Genomic DNA, 20,930 nt, shown 5'->3' with positions numbered 1-20,930 from the left:
ATATGTCATTCAATCATTGTATAAATACAATCAATTAGAAAAAATAAATCTTAATTAAAAAACTTGAAGCTATGAATAAAGAATTACAAATAAATATTAATAAGCAGACTAAGCAGGGTAATCTAAATACTGTACAAGGCCAAAACAATAGGGAGGAACCCTTCTAGTTTTTATTTTAACTGTTTTATCTAGTAGAATATAAAGATTGGAAGAACGAATATCTTATACGTAAATATATAGACTTTAAATATCGAGTTTTAGGCAAATATTATTTTTCTGAAATTTAATTGAACAACCGGAGGTTTTCAGTGGGCGAATGAGATTCAGAAAAATTCAATAAAACGAGAATACAAAAAAGTGAAAAAGTGAAAAGTAAAACAGAAATGGGCCTTTCATCGAAAACTTCGTAAGGTTAGTTTTTTTTAAATCATCGGTTAGCTTAATCTTTTATTTTCTTCTCCTTTTAACATAAACAATCTTTAAAACTTAATAAATTTATAAAGTTTTCAAGTTTTATAGTTTAACAATAGTATAACTTGATAAATTGAAAATCTACATTTTTAAATTCGACAAAAATGTTCAAATTAAAACCTCAAACTCTAATTTTCGGATCCTTTTATCTTTTCAGATGTCGTTGCCCCCTCGATCTAACCTGTGTGCCCCCCCCGTTGCAAAATTTTTCAGTTACGGGCCTGGTCGGGTTGGGCCTTTTGCTATTCATAACTATACTTTCTTGTGATCAAATAATCTAAGTTTAGAATATTAAAGGTTTACACAAATATATGAAAAAAGACTTAGAGGTTAGAAAATTTGATTTTGTGGCCAAAAATCAGTTTGTTTTTCGTTTGTTCAACTTGCTTAGGGTTATAATGCAAGGAAAGTTAATTGCAGTTGCGTATACTCAGGATAAAAGCATTTAATTTTGATAATTTTGATATTCACATAATAGTTTCCTATGACCAGAATATTTCATTGATTTTTTATGTGAAAGATGGATCCCATGTCAGGCTGTGACATCCGTCTTGTGTTTACATTACCGCCCAGAGACAGTACACTGTAGTACAAAAAATGTGGACACCTCCAAAATAACTTTCCTTGCATTAAAACCTTGAACCTGCTTATCGTCGTTCATTATAAAAAGCTTAAACATTTTAAAACCAACATAATTTAAAATAAATTTTAGTTAAATGTATAAAAAAAAAAAAAATATGAAGCATTTTTAAATATAAGCAGCGAGTAGCTTTTATTCGCTATATATGATCAGGAGATGAGAAATTCAAAATAGATATCAATATTTGATTTTTATATGATTTTAAATCAAATCAAATAAACTTGAGTTCATTTGGTTTGCAATAACTTTTTGATAAAGATTCCAATTTTTATTGAGTTTAAATTTTTCTATAAATAACTATTTTTATTGTACATTTTGCATTTAAACAATCAATGTTTAGTTGGAAAACAAGAAGAGATTATTAATTCTTGATTAAAAGGGTTCGTTGTGAATTGAACATGCCACTCTTTATAACTGCTGGGTTGCTTGAAACCACGTGTACAGTCCCTTTAATATTTTCCAAAGGTGTCAAATATATGCACATGAATTTTCAAGTGCTGAAGAATTACAAAGTTTGAAAATTCGCGGAATTTGTGAAAACTTGATTTTCTCTTTTCAACTGAGAAGTTCTCCTGTTTGGACAGATTTAGGATTTATCTGAAAAATCACTGAATTTACCGGTTGAAGTAGAGAACTTTTAAAGGAAGTCTTTGACACAAACTCAAAATTTTATATCCCTATATCTTTGCAACCGGATATTTCAAGCTTAGATTATTTGATCCAACAGAATTAATGGCTTGAAATATCTCAGGTCTACCACATTAGGTTTCAAAAGATAGGGATAAAAAATCAGAGATTGTAGTAAAGGCTCAATTCCTTAAAAGAGATAACACGCGTGTTTTCAAAGTGAAAACTAAAAATGAGAGAAATGTCGTCGTTTATCTTTAAAGTTTTAGATTCTGATAATTAAATGAAAATTAAAAAGTGAAAATATATTGGATAGATGATAGATCACGTCTAATTGGGTTGAAACTAAAATTTTTTTCTCAGTTTTACCTTATATTCAAATCTGCAACTTTTTGAATTCATCAGAGATCATTTTTGCCAAATAATTCTTATATACTGAATTCTGAAAGATCAAAATCTGAAAAAACCCCAAAAAACGACAAAAAATGAAAATTTTCTTTCTTGCGGTGCTCGGCCTCGGCCACACCTAGCCTGTCCTAGCCAAATAACATTTTTAGTAGAAATAAATTGAAAATAATTTAGTATACATTCCATATTTTTTTATACTAGAAGTTTGTCTTGACAACGTTATCCCCTCCCCCCTCGAATCTAAGTTAGTTTACACTCCCCTTGTCGTAAATTACAATATTCGCTAATTTTCCTGATAAAAATCGGCCCACTTATTTTAGAATCTCAAAATTAAGCTAAAAAAAATTCTGTAGTTAGCGCCATTTTGTTTTCTGAAAAATTTATATTTTTAAGGCTACAACAAAGAATCAAACATAACAGACAAGTAAAGAATACCAACGTTATATGAAGTTGTAATAATGCAGCTAAATACGAAAATCTCTGTTATTAACCAATAATAAAGTTTTTTTTGTTGAAAACTTTTAATGAAAAAACTTATTTTATATTACAAAATGATTGAATACAATATTAATTTAAAACATAAATTCCATTCTCCACGTGTAATAATAATGATATATCTATCTTGCATTGTTATTGCCCTTAATACTTATGGAATTTTCCCGAAAGGAATTGAGTTTTCTTTGTTACAAACTCAAAATTTCTAATCCTTCTTCTTTGCTACCTGAAGGTGTAAATCTTTGATATTTCAAACCTAAATTATGTATCTAACCGAATTCATAGTTTGAAATATCTACAGACCTTGAAATAAGGTTGTAAAGATATAATTTGAAAATCAAAGTTTGTGGCAAAGACTCAAATCCTTTCTTTCAATGAAAACCGACCTCATATGCCCATTAATGTTTTAATAGAAAAGTCAAAATAAAAAGTTGAGGCAAATCGGTTGAAGGCGATTAAAGACTAAAGTGAGCAAATACACCTGGAGATCAAATGCCATGAATTATAAGTTTGAAAATATAAAAAAAGAGATTATCATTAAAACGGTAAAGGTTAAAGTTCCATGGTACAACATGTACTCTATATTCATTCTAACTAACATATGCTTTTCTGTAGCCCTTGTTTATTTCAGCACCATAAAGCATTTGTTGTTAGCCTTAGTTTTTAAGATGAAGTAATTAGCAAAATTCTCATAGATTTTCGCTTGAAAGCTTGCAACCTTTAAATCACAGTGATGTACATAACGTACTGACAGACTCAGGCAAAGCTGAAGAATACAACAACTAAGTCATCTTATTCTGATAAATGTTGTTTATCGTTTGGTCCGCTTTTTGAAACTTGAAAAAAATCTTCTAAAATTTCAAAAACTATTTTAAGTTAAAGTTAGCTTTCATTAAACTTTTTTATTGTTAAAAAAACATATTTGTTTTTAAGATTTTTTAAGATTAGTTTTTAGATTCGTTTTGCCTTTTTTTACTGCTAGAGTCACAATTTGGCAAAATGTAAGAAATAAAATGTTTAGAAAAACAATTTTAATTAAAGACAATTGTTTTTGATACACTCTATGCCAAATTATACCCTTAAAGCAAATATAGGCAAAAAACGAACCAGGATGAACGTACATCATTCAGGTGACATGACAGGTTGGAGATCAGATATATCCCACCTTATTCGAATTTAAAGTTTAAAACCGATTGTATTCATCAAAAGGAAAAAATCGAAATTTATCCTGGTTATTATTTTGAAAAAAGGGAGTGGCAGATTAATCAGAAACAAATAGGTCTGATTATTACTAAATGTGCCCTGCAATTTTATATTGAATTTATATTATTATTTTAAATGTTTCCTTTCAAGGGATAAGAAAAGAAAAGTATCATTTTTCTTAAGAACTGAACAGTGAACATACAGCACTAAGTGGTATATTTCATGATTTATATAATATTTTATATTTTTATCTTTTTGTTTTTCTAACCATAGATAGAATATATATTTATATCAAAGTGGGGGGGGGGGTAATGTGACTTATAAAGACTGTTGAGGAATAAAACAAAAAAGTTAAACCAAAAAAAGGAACTTTCTAGACCCGGTGCACTTTGAAGCATCCCCTTGGCCTTTAGTTTTACATTACTTACTTATACTAGCTTTTGTAGCCATAAACATTTCAAATCCACAACGGCATATCTTTTTATTGAAAGGAATATATCTAATTGGCGAAGGCTGGATTTTTGCATGAAAGTATCCACACTTTCAGGGCCCTAATGAAATCAGAAGATCGAACATTCCCATAAAAATGAGCCCGTCCTGCGGTACAGAATTCTGGTTCTCCTGCATTGCTCTAATCCAGAAAGTTTGAAAAGTCCAAAAATATTCCAAAGTTTGCTCATTATCTCCTCTATACCTTGCTCTGTTGCATACCTTTGTACTAAATGCTGAATATTTGCACGATTTTTAAAAAGAAGTTTTTTATTTAAAGCATCATGAAGTGGAGCAACTGTGTGGGGGGGGGGTCGAACCAATATTTGCACCCCCCCCCCTCTCTCACCCACCTCACTTGACTCCAGCATGATCATGATTGTGGGCCATCTTTTATCAAATTTTGTCAATTAAAAAAAAATATAAAATTTTTTTTTTGGCGCTTCAAGCTATTTCTATTAGAATTTTTAACTATTCTCTTGTTTTCCACTTAAAGAAAAGTCAGTCATTCTTAATTAATCCTCTCAAAAAAAACCAGTATATATGTTACTTCTCATGACAATCTAAGAAGAATAACAAGAAATTTAATGAGGATTCTAACGGACTATTAGGACTTTTGGAGACTTTAAGAGTAAAACAGGGATAAGTTCCTTACTGGCAAACAAGGACAGAGGGACTTAGATCAAAAAGACTCTTATGGATTATGGACAGACGAAGTATATTCAAGTACTGCCAGGAACTATATAGGACTGCACAGCCTACGATTTAGGGACTATATAGTGGTCAAATATGACTAGTGGATGAATTACAAAAAAATGGTATAGATTTTAACAGAGGACTTAATATACATGGTGAATATGACTAAGCCAGGGACTAACAGACACTAAGAAATACATGAAAAGACACTAGAAGAGCAGACATTTTTTGGCGTTTCACGCACATGTGTTCAGCTCGTATGTTCCAACGAGGACTAAATATCTTCACAATAACCAAAGTCTTAACCAACTAATTTGTATTTACAAATATACATGTTAATTTTTATATGTATTTACAATATATGCGCAGATATATATCATCGTAGTTAAGCTTATCACAATACGTAGTTAGTATAGTCGCATTACAAGTTTTACGTATTTAAGGATAAGCGCAGTTAGATTTATAGACAATGTACAACGCAATTTATCTAGGTATGTTCAAACTGTATTCATCACAACCCTGCCTTTTATGATTTTAAAATATAAAAGAAAACAGACAGAATAAATAGGTCTTGAAACGAAAGTTAGATTTGATTATAGACCTGTACATCTTCTTGATTTCTGAGATTTCTTAAAAAATGGATTTGCTTGAAAAAGAAAAAGTCAAAGAAAAAGTCAAAGAAAAAGTTTAGGTGTTTTGACTTGAAACCTGACGGCCCATTTTCAGTAGTGACGTGTGGGGGGAGGGAAGCATATAGTATATACCCATCAGAACTTTTTTCAGGAATTTTTTCTTTCAAGAGTTTGTCTTTTAAGAGTTTGTCTTTCCGAAGTTTGACTTTCAAGAGTTTGTCTTTCAAGAGTTTGTCTTCCAGGAGTTTGACTTTCAAGAGTTTGTCTTTCAAGAGTTTGTCTTTCAAGAGTTTGACTTTCAAGAGTTTGTCTTTCAAGAGTTTGTCTTTCAAGAGTTTGTGTTTCAAGAGCTTGTACTTCAAGAGTTTGTACTTCAAGAACTTGTCTTTCAAGAGTTTGTCTTTCAAGAGTTTGTGTTTCAAGAGCTTGTACTTCAAGAGTTTGTACTTCAAGAACTTGTCTTTCAGGAGTTTGTCTTTCAAGAGTTTGCTTTTCAAAGTTTATCTTTTAATAGTTTTTCTTTAAAGAGTCTTTCTAGAGTTTGACCAGATTTAAGATGATTTTTTAGAAGTTTTTATTTCAGAAGTTTGTACTTTTCATAATGAAATAGTTTTGTTTTATTGAAATATTGAGCAAATCGAATTAAACTGTTTTAATTAATTCAGAATTTCATATTTTAGATATTATTGCAATTCAATTTGCTGCAGAATCAGAATAGTATAAATCCACGAATTTGGCACATTTCCTCTCTGATTCCTATAATTGTACGATGCTAAAACAAAACATAAACAAAATCTTTTTAAGGGTCGATTATAAAAAACCTTATTAAAATTTTGTTGGTGTCGTCAATTATCAAACAAAGGTTTAGAGGGTACCGATGTGCATCACACATGGCAACAAATTTTAAATTTTAAATTTTAAATTAGAGGCTCTCTACATTTACAATCTTTTTAACCTAAAAGTTTACAATTAAAGCATGTATCTCCATATATTTACCAAAACTTGATTCAAGGCCACAAATTCCATTGAGCCCGAACTTTATAACACATTTTCCTCCTTGTAGTTTTGTAGAAAAATACGAAAAATGTAACAACAATTCTATACAGTAAATTCCTTTAATGCAATTGTGAATATTTGAAGAGTTTCCTTGAATAAGTTTGATTATATAATTATGTTATATATTATATAATTGCGATCAATTAAAACTTGGTGGGAGGCCAACTTTTAACAAAGAAAATATAAATGGAATTGCAATAATCCAATAATACAGCCAGAAGGAATGCTACAGTGGTCTTCAGAAAATATGAAATATGTTTTGAATCTCCGCGGCATTTGAAATAAGCTTAATAGACGACATAATACAATTTTTTTTCGTTGGCTTTTTAAATATGGGATACATACTTCATTATGGAAGAACTTTTTCATTGTGAAAACCTTTTAAAAGTTTACCAGACATATTAAAATACACTTTTTGCGGTCTAACTTCTCCATAAGATGGTTCAGAAAAAAAAACATATTTATATACAGGGTTACCCACAAAGGATGAGACTTCAGAGACGATTGTACAAAATTTACACTGTCAGTTTCTTTATATTTTATATTCCCAGCAACTGTAAACTTGTTTGTCGTTTTGCCAACTTATTAGATAAGCCATTAAAGTAAAATATCCAGTGGCCGAATTTAAAGAATTTGAGCCGCGGTTTAAATCTGCCAAAACACGGTTTAAATTTGATACAATTTGAGGTGGAACCAACCATATTTAAACCGCGGCTTAAATTTAAACCGCCGCACAAATTCTTTAAATTCGGCCACATGGCAGAATATTTAGTTTTATCTTGGGATCGTCATATTCTAATATTTTCCGGTCGTCTTTACAGTCTCAGCCTTTGTGGATAACCCTGTACGTCCATAGATTTTTGAGACCTTGAGCATGTCATCGCAGAAATAAGTAACTTTCAAAGCACTTATAAACTTTATCCATATTTGAACTCAATTCAAAGTGAACAGAATTCATGAATTTTCAAATTTGAAATCAAACAATATATATATATATATATATATATATATATATATATATCTAAATTGATAAATTATGTCTGTTGCCTATAGAAAAAAAGTCTTCCAATGGCTACAAAATGATTTGGTAAAGTAAGAAACAAGTTTAATGTTGCAAGGAATAATGAACATAAAGAAATAGACAGTATACATTTCGTACAGTCGTCTCTGAAGTCTTATTCTTTGTGGGTAACCCTGTATATTTTTCCGATAAGTTGGAATAATAAGTGTTACTTCTGACGTGTATCAGGTTTGTAGGAATATTTTAGTCTAAAAGTCGTCTTCATTGACCATTTTATTTTAGGGATCATTGTAGGAAAGAAGAATCATTAAACTTGCCGAACTAATTAGCATTCGTTGATCATAACTAATCCCTCTTAATCCCTCATAATCCCTCCCAATTCCTCCTAATCCCTCCTAATCCCTCCTAATCCCTCCTAATCCCTCCTGATCCATCCTAATCCCTCCTAATCCCTCCTAATCCCTCCTATTCCCTCCTAATCCCTCCTAATCCCTCCTTATCCATCCTAATCCCTACTAATCCCTCCTAATCCCTCCTAATCCCTCCTAATCCCTCCTGATCTCTCCTGATCCCTCCTGATCCCTCCTAATTCCTCCGGTGAATAAATGTAAATGTAATTAAATTCAGACAAAATTGTTTTTCCTCATTGTTTAATTGAAAATAAAACTGTAGAGTATTTTCCTTCAAGTTACGAATTCTGACTCCCCCCCCATGTACACCTGCGATCGACCCCCCTAGCCAATCCTAACCGCTGCGATTGGAAGAGGGGAGGGGGGAGTAATTTTACTTTTGGTTTAAAATTATTCTTCGAATCTACAAAGTTATAAAGGTATTTTACCATCTAACTTGTTAAAATATTGTTTAGTTTTCTCTTGGTGGTGTTAAACCCCATTCCGAAGGTCTGGCTTATAAATGGTTAGATACATTCAGTTTTATGGATACTTTCTGGAAATGTAAAAATATGAAGAAATACAAGAAACATGAATAATACAAATCCAAATGTTTCAAGCTCTCTAGCAAAACAAACGACGAGAATTTTGCCAATTACTTCGTAAAGAAACAGTATCAAGACAAGTTCTTTTTAGCTCTCAAATGTAAATGTCCAGAGGCCGAATTTGAAGAATTTTATCCGCGGCTCAAATTAAAAAAAAATTATTCTGAGAAGAGGGTTGACAAGATTCCGGCTGCCTAAGAGCTTCTTCGGCCTGAGAATAGTAGAGTGCAGGAATTCTTCTGATATACTGGAATGAGGCCCGGGTGCCTTACAGATAGGAAACATCATTCACACTCATTGCTCCCAATCATTTGTAAGCGCGGATTGGCTACCGGCCCATGGGTACCTTGCTAGCTGGCAACCATAGACTCTCCCTTCTTGTCAACCTTTCCTCTCTTCATCATCATTCACTTGGATCAATCCATTTCAAGCTTCTTTCTTGTTGAGTATAAAGCACGCACCTTGCGAAAGATGTTGACAGCCTCCCACCAGTTTGGATACCAATCCAGTTACTGGCTATGGTCAAGTGTGCTTAACTTCAGTGAGCTAACGAGAACTGAAATATTAAAATCTGAAATGTTTTCACTTATAACTCATGTTATTAAAGATCTGAGAAGAACAAACATGTTTTGAATTGCTAATGTAGAACCGGCTAAACATACTTTTCTCCTACGTGTGCCTAAATCCAAACTAATGAAGCTACGAGGTTGCAAAGTCGTACCAATAATGTCGCATAAATTTGGCCTTCTTCTTTTGTCTAGTTCACAGTGAAGGTGTTAAAATTGACCAAGTCTAATAAAAAGATTACCCTTTTCTATAGGCCTGACACAAATACGTCAAAGGTACTGATTACTCAAATTTAAATTGTCTAATCCCTATAAATTTACAACCTGATCGTTGATATTTGAAACTAGGATTCTGCAGATCAATAAATTTCAAAGGTTTCCGCCATCAGAAATATTAGGGATCGGCAAAATTATAAGTTGAGACAAGCAGGGGTTTGGTTGCAGAATAAAAACCTAATTAAATATACAAATAATAGGCTCATCTTCTACTTCATTTATGAACATTTTCTCTTTGTAAACATTATAAAAGAAAATTTTTTTAATGGTTTGGGTGCTAGGGAGGGTGAAAAAAAACGCCAAAAAAAGGGCCAAAAAATGAAAAAAATATTTTTTTTTTGTTTTAAACAAATATGAAAGTGTGACACATGTTCCTATATCAAATTTTCAAGGGCTTTTCAGAAATATAGTTTTTAGATGTATAGCTTCAGTCACCAAAAAGTTATGGGCTATTCTAGATTTTGCCTTTAACCTTAACATTATCTCTAAGATACATATTATATAGAAAATGGTGTGTTTGTAGAATTCTTTCTATTTCTTCGAATCTGCCATATTTAACTTTTTACTTTCGGAAATTGGTTTCTCCCCCCCCCCTTCCCTGCCCACTATAAGCCCTCATCTATTCTGCATGCCCCCCCCCCCATTCCAGAAGATTTTTATTCATATGCATCCAAACTATTCACTAAATTCCCTTTCTTCTAGAACTCTGTAGAACTCTATCCATTCAGTGTCATGTTAGATTCACTGCAGTATTCATTTAAAGAATGAAGGAGAATTATTGTATCGCTGAAATTTCTTTATCTTTAATTGAGGCCATTTTACATTCAAATTCATAGAGAATAGAATATATATTAGAGGGGAATTTAAAGAATCTCTCGGTATGAATTTTTTTAATCCCTTTCAGCCTGAAAGGCAGTTCAAAGTGTACAAATCATGTAAATGTTTACAAATTATATGCAGTAGATTACATTAATACAGTATGTTCCCTAGACTATTCATTTCAATTTCGAAATTTTTAAAGCTGTTAAATAAACTTTATAATGAATTAGGTGAATAAAACCATCATTTGATTTACAGTTATATTAACGGAAAATCATCGTTTGTAAAGTGAAAGGCATAGAGTCTATGTGAAATGATCATTGGTCAATTATGAAACCAGCCTATTTCATAATTTGGTTTTCTTTTAACATTAATTTTAGATTTTCTATAAAATGATATTCCAGGGCCCAAAAGGTTATATAGCATAAATATGTGAAGTACACCTGCAGTATGGAAACAGTACAACAAAATGGCCGTTTTACACTTTTTTCTAGTAAATTCCTCTCTAACATATATTCTATTCTCTTTGGTTAAATTGTATCTTTATTCTATTTACCAAACATTATTTGATTTTGTTTGTCCAGTTTATTTCTAAAAATGGAATAACTCTTTATTTTATTGGTAAGGTAGGAAGGCAATTTTGAAAAATTTCTTGTGACTATGTTTTGAAATACATTTTTATCAGCTTTTCAAAAATAATTTGTTTGATGAAATTAAAGGGCCGGGGCTATATTTATGTTTAGAATTTTGATAATAAAAATGCGTCGATTCCCATAAGATTATCATTCAAAAGTATTTAATAACTAAAAATTGGAGTTTTCGCGAATCCGAAAAAAATCAATCGCGTGAAAATACTTTTACTATTTTGAAATATTAACTTTATTGTAATACACCATAAATAACTCGGAATTTATTAATTGCAATATCTAAACCAATCTTCTTATTTTTGTCTGCTTAGAGTTGCCAACTAGTGAAAGTCCCAGGAGCTTTAGTGAACTGTCAAGGGTCTAAACTCGGGGTGTTCCAAAAAAATTACCAATAAAAATAATTGGTTATTTTTTTTGGAAAGACCGATATATTTTTTAATTTCGTCCCGGATCGTTTTGAGTTTTGTCCTTCACTCTCTACTAAACCATACTATTTCTTTCGGTCAGAATAATGCAAATCACTGGAGTACACAACGAAAGCTTAGTTAAGGCCAACGAGGTTATAGTGTATAGAGTGATGATGTACGCTAATCCTTTACTAAATGTATAGGCCATCAACTATACCAAGAGTGTACTGCATATTTGTTTATTAGAAGTTGATTCTGGCCTATAAGTAAACAGTTGTAAGTGTACAGTACAGCTAACTGAGCACACAGGTTGAGAACTATCCCCCCTGGTTGAGGCTGTGCCTTTACTTATCCTAGAGCATTTATTTGCGCAAAAATATTAGCAAATAAAACGCCATTTTGGGTAGAGATATTGAGGTATAAAGTTTACGTGAACATTTTTAAACAAAGTAATTTATTTATATTTGCAACAAATCAAGATTGTGGCAAATACTCAAATTCTGTAAAAGCAATTTATAGTAAACCTTTAATGATATTGATATTTTCATTCAATAATATAAAATGACAATTACAAGATTTTTACATCTGCAAAACCCAACGAGGTTCTAGTATATAGAGTGATGATGAACCCTTATACTTATTGTACAGGCCATGTACTTCACTTCCAAAGGTCAATCTGTACATTACAGTACTCGGGGGTGATTTCTGAAAATATTTTAATGGAAAATTTGTTTTCCATGGTTCTATTAAAATCCACTACTCCTTTATCGTGTGCAGGATTCCATTTTCACAGGAAGACAAACTATTACAGTCTTTTACAGAGCAATATTTCATCGTTAATAAACTATTCTGAGAAAACTGAGTAAAATGCAAGATACAAAACCTCCCCATACACTTGTACTCCGAAAGCGTATACTGCATATTTGATTTTTGTACTGTATAAATAGGCCATAATCTCTTAACATCCTTTATCAGTAAACTATCCCAAGTGTACACTCAGGCCAATACACACGGAGAGGTTATAGCTAAGATCCAGCCTCCCTGGCAAAATCTCTTACACAACTCAAAAACTTGAACCGCTTTGAATATTTTGATCTAAAAAATAACAAAAAGATTTAGTATCTTTTTTCCTCTTATTGAATTCAAATATAAGAAACTGGACTTATTTTGCCCGGGATAATCCATGTAATATAAATAAAATATGCATACATGTCTAAATATATACTTCGCTTGTCTGTCTGTTCGTTTGTATCCAATAAGCGTCAAAACAGCTGAACCGATTGGGCCTTATTTTTTTGTGGGACCTCTTGTAACCCCCAGGGAAGGTTTATGGATAATTGAATTTTCTAAATTATCCTCAATTAAAATTCAATTTTCGAAATTTTAAAATCCAGCAAATTTTTTTATTTTTGTTTTACAACGTATATGAAGAGAAAATGTTCACAACTGAAATAGAAGTTGAGTGCGAAGCGAAGCCTAGTAATAATACATATAATACCAAAAGTAGAAAAGGAAGTATTCTCAACCTAATATGATTAATAAAGCATAAAACTAGACTATACATGCAGGACTATACTGACATATTGCATACTTTTCTTTTCAAGAATACCAGAATACAGGAAGAGCCAAAACACATGAGGATTACATCACAGAAATTATCAGAATTAACACTTTTCGAAAGCGACGGTATCTTTCACATTTTTGATCAGATTAGGGTTTCAAGGGTACCGTTGTAAATCGGGCATTGCAATCTTGTAATGGAGGGTCACTTGAAATCACGCTTATAGTCCCTCAAATTTTTTTGGGGGGGTGGGAAGTTGATAATTCCACTGTGCTATTTTTATCTAAAGATTTCCATGATTGATTAATTGTTTTCAGGTTCTTTACTATTTTATCATTAAGGTGTATAATGTATATGCACTGCAGTTTATACATTACTTTTCAGCTGAATACAGTGCATAAGAACAAATAAAATGTGGAAATGAAAGACGACATGAAAGCAATAATTAAAAGTATTTGATATTGTCATGAAGCAAACAGTTTTTCTAGTGCAACTTAATAATATATTTTTTCATTGTTGATCTAATATTCTGATATTCTTCATCACATGACTCTTCATGACACAGTTTCAGTGGCTAAATCTGTAAATATCTCATCATCTATGATCTACACTCTCATGACACAGTTAAAGTGCGCTAAATCTGTAAATATCTCATCATCTATGGTCTAAACTCTCATGACACAGTTTTAGTGGCTAAATCTGTAAATATCTCATCATCTATGATCTACACTCTCATGACACAGTTATAGTGCGCTAAATTTGTAAATATCTCATCATCTATGATCTACACTCTCATGACACAGTTTTAGTGTTCTAAATCTGTAAATCTGTAAATATCTCATCATCTATGGTCTAAACTCTTCCTGTAGGGATTAATAATTAATATCCCAGCCAAACTTGTATATATAATATTCTTTTCATCTAACTGCTGGCTTTCAGCTTTAAAAACTCACAGTTTTAGATCTAGAACAGCCATTATCCTGAATTGGTTTTTAAGGTAGTGTTCACGCCGATCCCGATCATGAGTCTCATAATCTAGAAATAATTTAAGCTTTTTATTTTTGCTTCGCTTAAGCACATTTTTCTGAGTTTGAAATAAAAATTTCCTTTTTTTACTCCTGAGCTGGGAACATTTGTATTCAATACCCCTTTCCCCGATCCTTGATTCCCTGCCGGTAATTTTAATATTAACTTACTACTGGATATTACAATTTTAATATTAATTTACAACTGGATATTGCAATTTTTATTTTAATTTACTACGGGATATTGCAATTTTAATTTCAATTTACTACGGGATATTGCAATTTTAATTTCAATTTACTACGGGATATTGCAATTTTAATATTAATTTACTACTGGATATTGCAATTTTAATTTCAATTTACTACGGGATATTGCAATTTTAATTTTAATTTACTACGGGATATTGCAATTTTAATTTAAATTTACTACGGGATATTGCAATTTTAATATTAATTTACTACTGGATATTGCAATTTTAATTTCAATTTACTACGGGATATTGCAATTTTAATTTTAATTTACTACTGGATATCACAATTTTAATATTAATTTACTACTGGATATTGCACTTTTAATTTTAATTTACAATGGGATATTGCAATTTTAATATTCACTCTAGGCCGGAGTAAATTTGAATTCGAAAAGGACCTGCCCAGTTTGTACCGTACTGCCATATTCTGTACAGTACGTCGCACTAACCAGACTAACATACGACAGGGGTAAATTTTCTTGGCATAGTCCCGTCGAAGGGCTAACCATGACAACTCCATGGCGCATTCAGACTTTTTACAGTACCAGGCCTAATCCTAAGCCTATTTGATCGACCCCACTGGCTTAGTCCACCGTGTATTAATTTACTACTGGATATTCCAATTTTAATATAAATTTACTACGGGATATTGCAATTTTAATTCAAATTTACTACGGGATATTGCAATTTAATTTGAATTTACAACAGTGTATTGCAAGATTACAGTTTTAAATTAAAATGGAAGTCTGCATAGGATAAAGATCAATCCTTGATCTCGATATCCACAATACAAGAGTTCCGACAGCTTCTGAGCTCTGACCGGATGAAATTAATCCCTTTGGTTCACATGATGTTACCAAAAAACTAACGTTTGGCTTTTTCAAAGTTGAATCATTGGAAAAAGTAAAAAGTTGTTTTCTGGAAAAACTTGCTACTTCTAACAATAAAAGCAAGATCTAACTTGATTGAATTTGGTTGATTTTTAATTAACAGGAAAAAGTATTTTTTCTGTAAATAGATGTTATTGTGAAGAAACTTTTTTTAATAAAACCCTCCTGGAATATCTAATTTTGAATGAAAGAAAACAAATTTAAAACTTTAATTAGTTTATGAACTTTAGGTAAGGGTGGTAGGACATATTTTGTTCTTAAATTAGGAAAAAAATTCTTTATCGGAAATCACATAGATCCAGACGACATGGAAAAGTTGCATCAAGTTTCAAGACCGGATTGACTTTGACAAATCGCAACACCATGGCTGTTGATTTTGTCAAATGTGTGTAAAATTTAAGTCTGTATTAGCATAGAAACTACTTTTATAAAAAAAACAATTCCAAAGGTCGGAATTTTTCTGGAAGTGCATGGAAGACTGGGCTAATAAAATAATTGTTTACTTATTGAATTGTTTGTTCACAATAAACCAGTTTATCAAATGGTCTAATATGATAATGGTTTCGTACGGTCACAATACTTTCACAAGAAGGAGATGGTTCATTTGGTTTACTGTCCCGCTTTAGCCATTTTTAGTGTGTATTAATACTGCACATCTTGGTCTTTAGCCGTTTTTAGTCTGTATTTATACTGCACAACTTGGTCTTTAGCCGTTTTTAGTCTGTATTTATACTGCACAACTTGGTCTTTAGCCGTTTTTAGTCCGTATTTATACTGCACAACTTGGTCTTTAGCCGTTTTTAGTCTGTATTTATACTGTACAACATGGTCTCTAATTTCCTTAAGTGAGTCTTATACTTACTGTACTTTCTGTACTTACTGTATAATTACGAAAAAAATTTGGTTAGCTAATTACATATGCCTAAAACTGATACATAATTAATTAACGAAATTAGTTTAGTAAATTAATTATACAATTTCTATGTAAATATATGATGTCATCATTTCTCTCGGAGATCACTCTATAGACTAATTTCTTCTAATCATTCTTCAAGCATAATTTTATCAATTCTAGTCAGACAGGGTGCTTCGTGCCACCCGTTAAACAAATGTTATTAGTTCTGACCTTCGTTGATTTTTCCTCTTTTTGTACAGATCACTTTTCAAAATCCATTTTTTAATGTGATACATTGTACTTAACTGGCCCGGGTCATCAACAAATTTTGGCCCAATCGGTTCAGCCGTTTTTACATAAACTGGTTTCAAACAAATCAAAACCAAACATATCGTCACTATTCTAAATTGTAAAAAAGCACAACAACAATACTAAATAATTTCTGTGAAATATTGTAAAGATGTCGAAAGAAAATTGTCAATTCTTTATCGAAATAAAATTTGAAATCAGATATTTACATCCTATATGTTTTCAGCTTCCTCAATACAGGAAACTTTAACATTTCTGATTTTTAAAGAAAATATTTTTATCTGTTTGTTGTGTGTATTAAATAAACGTCGATACGGCTGAACCAATCGAGCCAAATATTATGGTAGTATCTCGCATGACGGTAATTGGGCGATAAAAATTTAAAAAGTTGGCATTTTTAGAAATCCGCAATAGAAAAGCTACTTCAAATTCTACAAAACGTGGCTTGTATTAATAAAGATCAGTAAGTAGCAACCTAAAAACTAAGATATTGCCAGAAAGCTGGATGTGAACAGCCCCATAGTTCATTGGTAAAACAGTTTAACAGATAATTTTGTTTCAAAAATTAACTTTGGTTCTTATAAACTTGAGATTATTTTACTTTTAGAATATCGTTAATTTTACTCAAATTGAAATAACCCAGTCCTGCACTCTAAACAGAAAAACTTAAAATAAAATAAATTTAAGTAACTCGTTTACACTGCAAACTAGACACACGGGTACGGAAGAGTTGACATTTATGCGATATCAATGAAACGAATTTTTGATCTTGTAGCTCCTCTTTAGTTTAGATTTTACCAGGGGGCGGAAACGTAATGCGTCTGTGTCTGTACCAAAAGAGTGTGTGTAAGTAATACCGAACCGAAGGCGTGTACTGTAGGTATATACAGTACATAAGAATCTCGGTATTTGTACAGTCTAGGAGAGTTTTTTTGTTTATTGTTCATTGTTTACTTAAAAATAAGTTTAATATAATGTAATAAATTATTTACATATTTTAGTCAACACTATAAAGCCAAATTTTCATGCAAAGAATATAATTTGATTAAAGTCACAATAAACTACTCGATATTCAAGTTTAATTATAATTGACGACATTCTTCCTTGACTGTAGTCATGTTGTGTGTCTGTACCAAAAGAGTGTGTGTAAGGAATACCGAACTCGTCTGCAAAGCAGTGCGACTGGCTTTCTCATGCCAGACCAGCGCCATTTCCTTTCCCTTTATTTCTATTCCCTGTATTTTACGCAGATGAAGAAAGAAAACAAAACTAGCACTAAGCATCCTTACTTTCTATAATCTTATAGAACTTGAGATATAGACACCTCTGAAAATGATTCATCAAATTTGTAGTCAACCACGACTTTAAAGTGTCCCAACCCAACCATTCACTTCTGCTAAACATAAACATTTAAAAAAAAATGCAAAAAAGCGCCATTAATTGTTTAACTTCAGTTTTAAGGATTTTTGGTAATTAGAAACGCTTTTAACAAAAACCATACCTAACTTTTGGTTCGGAATTTTCAACAGAATTGTAGGAATTTCGCAATGTTTTAGTAATTCGATGATGCACAACAAAATGTCTCTTTTAACTGTTAAATATAAAACTACAGTTAAGACAAACTATGCATCTGGATATATTTCAAAGTTGGATTAATTAAGGGCAAGTTAAATTAAGTTTAAAATCTGTCTCCATTAAGTTATTATAAAATTTACTTTTCAAACAAAGACAAAGCTTTGAGAGGGAGGGAAGGCAACTCACATTCTGTGTTTGAGCCACAATCTTCTCATATTCTACTCCGAGCCACGTAGTAACACTCTTCTGGAAACTCTTGTGAGATTACGATAATTTTAAGATGTCATAGTTAGAAAATTGGTAATTGTCATTCAAGTTCTTGCTAGTCAACTAAATTTTTCGATTAAATTTCAAGGAAAAGCGTAAAAAGTAAATTGGAAATTTTCTTTAATTAAAAATTCAAAATATTTAGTTTTGTAAGTAGAACTGTAGTAAAAGCACTACTCCATAAGGGTTTCTCAAACCAGTATCTATCCAGGTACAACTCTTTTTGAGGTTACTATCAATGTAAAAACCAGGACACCATCTTGTAAACTATCAATGCCAAACCAATGGGCACAATCTCGTCAGCTATCAATGTCAATATGGACACAAGCTTGTAAACTATCAGTGCCAAACCAATGGGCACGATCTCGTCTGCTATCAATGTCAACATGGACACAAGCTTGTAAACTATCAATGCCAAACCAATGGGCACGATCTCGTCAGCTATCAATGTCAACACGGACACAAGCTTGTAAACTATCAGTGCCAAACCAATGGGCACGATCTCGTCTGCTATCAATGTCAACATGGACACAAGCTTGTAAACTATCAATGCCAAACCAATGGGCACGATCTCGTCAGCTATCAATGTCAACACGGACACAAGCTACTAAACTATCAATGCCAAACCATTGGGCACAATCTCGTCAGATATTAATGTCAACACTGACGTTGTAAACTATCAGTGACAAACCAATGGGCACAATCTCGTTCTTTATATTGATGGATATCCACTTGTTCTTTATGTTGATGGATATCTACTTGTTCTTTATATTGATGGGTATCTACTTGTTCTTTATGTTGATGGATATCTACTTGTTCTTTATGTTGATGGATATCTACTTGTTCTTTATATTGATGAATATCTAATTGTTCTTTATATTGATGGATATCTACTTGTTCTTTATGTTGATGGATATCTACTTGTTCTTTATATTGATGGGTATCTACTTGTTCTTTATGTTGATGGATATCTACTTGTTCTTAATGTTGATGGATATCTACTTGTTCTTTATATTGATGAATATCTACTTGTTCTTTATATTCATGAATATCTAATTGTTCTTAATATTGATGGATATCTACTTGTTCTTTATAATGATGAATATCTAATTGTTCTTTATATTGATGAATATCTAATCGTTCTTTATATTGATGGATATCTGCTTGAATCTATTGAAATAATTATTCAAGGTTATACATGTCTAATGTGAGGAATTACTCATTACTATCAGAATATAAAATGAGAATAAACGGTTCAAATACTGATAGATCTAATAGAATATTTATTATTAAAGGACTGTAGATAGATCTAACATCATATTTATAATAAATGGAACGTCGACGTAAATACATAAACTAAGCTGTTAGTTATCATCGTTTTCAATGTTGAAAAGAGATAAATTATCTAATTTTACTTGCTTGGCTCTGCTGCATAAATTCACAAGCATCTTTTACAGAAAAATTAAAATTGAAAATAATTACTTTTTAGACAAGGATATCAGGACTTTTGATACTCAGATATTCTGAATATAGCGAGGCCCTGTGACTATTCAGGATTTTATTTCTTCTTTAATCTTAAGTTTAGATTAAGTTTAGTATGATGTGAATTTAAAGTAATTTGTGTATAGTGTATACTGTATACTGTATACTGTATACTGTAATAGTGTATACTGTATACTGTATACTGTATACTGTATAGTGTATACAGAGTTTCAAACTTATCATCTTAAACCGTACCAACTTATATAATGATTTGTGTATAGTGTATAGTGTATACTGTATACTGTATACTGTATAGTGTATAGTGTATACTGTATAGTGTATTGTGTATAGTGTATAGTGTATAGTGTATACTGTATACTGTATACTGTATACTGTATCGTGTATACAGAGTTTCAAACTTATCATCTTAAACCGTACCAACTTATATAATGTCTAAACATGACTCTCAAGATGAAACATCAAACAAACTTAAATCCATTGAGAAAGTAAAATTATCTCGTTAAAATGCGTACTTTTTTGCTTTTGCACATTTTAATTGATTTTGCGCGCGCATTGTTGCGTAAGTGAACTGAAGTGACCAAAGCTAACAACAAGTGCTTTGCAGTGCTAAAATGATGTAATGAGTTACAGAAAAGCATAAATGAGTTAGAGCGGTAAAATCTAGGCGTTGCGGTACTTCAAAGTCGACCCTGTCTTAAAAATTGATGAGACCGTTTGGCAGAATCTATATGATAAAAGATAAAAACAAGGGACAAGTGAGCAACAGTTGTCGTCGTATATATCAATACAATGAAGACGACTTTCGATTAAATTAAATTAAAAAGTCGTCCTCATTGTATTGATATAAACGCCGACCATTGTACTTTAATCTGAGGTTTGAACTTTTGAAAAAAATTGCGCTACTCCACAACGACTAAACTTGATAACTTGATCCGTAAAAAAGCTTACTTATTCTTATCTAATCTCTCATCGGTTGAGAGAATCTGTTTGTGACAAGTACACTGTAAACTCCGGTTTATTTCAAGTACCAGGCTGACCTTTAGGCAAGTACACTGTAAACTCCGATAGACTAGTACATTGTAAACTCCGGTACACTAGTACACTGTAAACTCCGGTTTATTTCAAGTACCAGGCTGACCTTTAGGCAAGTACACTGTAAACTCCGGTAGACTAGTACACTGTAAACTCCGGTAGACTAGTACACTGT

The 20,930-nt window shown here is 31.7% G+C and overlaps 1 protein-coding gene across 4 annotated transcripts in view; it reads left to right on the top strand.

Moving 5' to 3' along the window:
• The first annotated feature begins 312 nt into the window (after positions 1-312).
• The window catches only part of LOC111703005 (uncharacterized), a 59,278-nt gene continuing 38,660 nt past the window's right edge, over positions 313-20,930 (top strand). For all 4 annotated transcript variants that reach the window (XR_002765541.1, XR_002765542.1, XM_023474844.1 and 1 more), the window contains exon 1: positions 313-411. The gene's annotated coding sequence lies outside the window, so the exon portion shown is untranslated. The remainder of the gene's footprint in view (positions 412-20,930) is intronic.

This window comes from Eurytemora carolleeae, unplaced genomic scaffold, assembly GCF_000591075.1.
Source record: "Eurytemora carolleeae unplaced genomic scaffold, Eaff_2.0 scaffold417, whole genome shotgun sequence".
Lineage (NCBI taxonomy): Eukaryota > Metazoa > Arthropoda > Copepoda > Calanoida > Temoridae > Eurytemora > Eurytemora carolleeae.
This window is presented reverse-complemented; position numbering and strand designations above follow the sequence as displayed.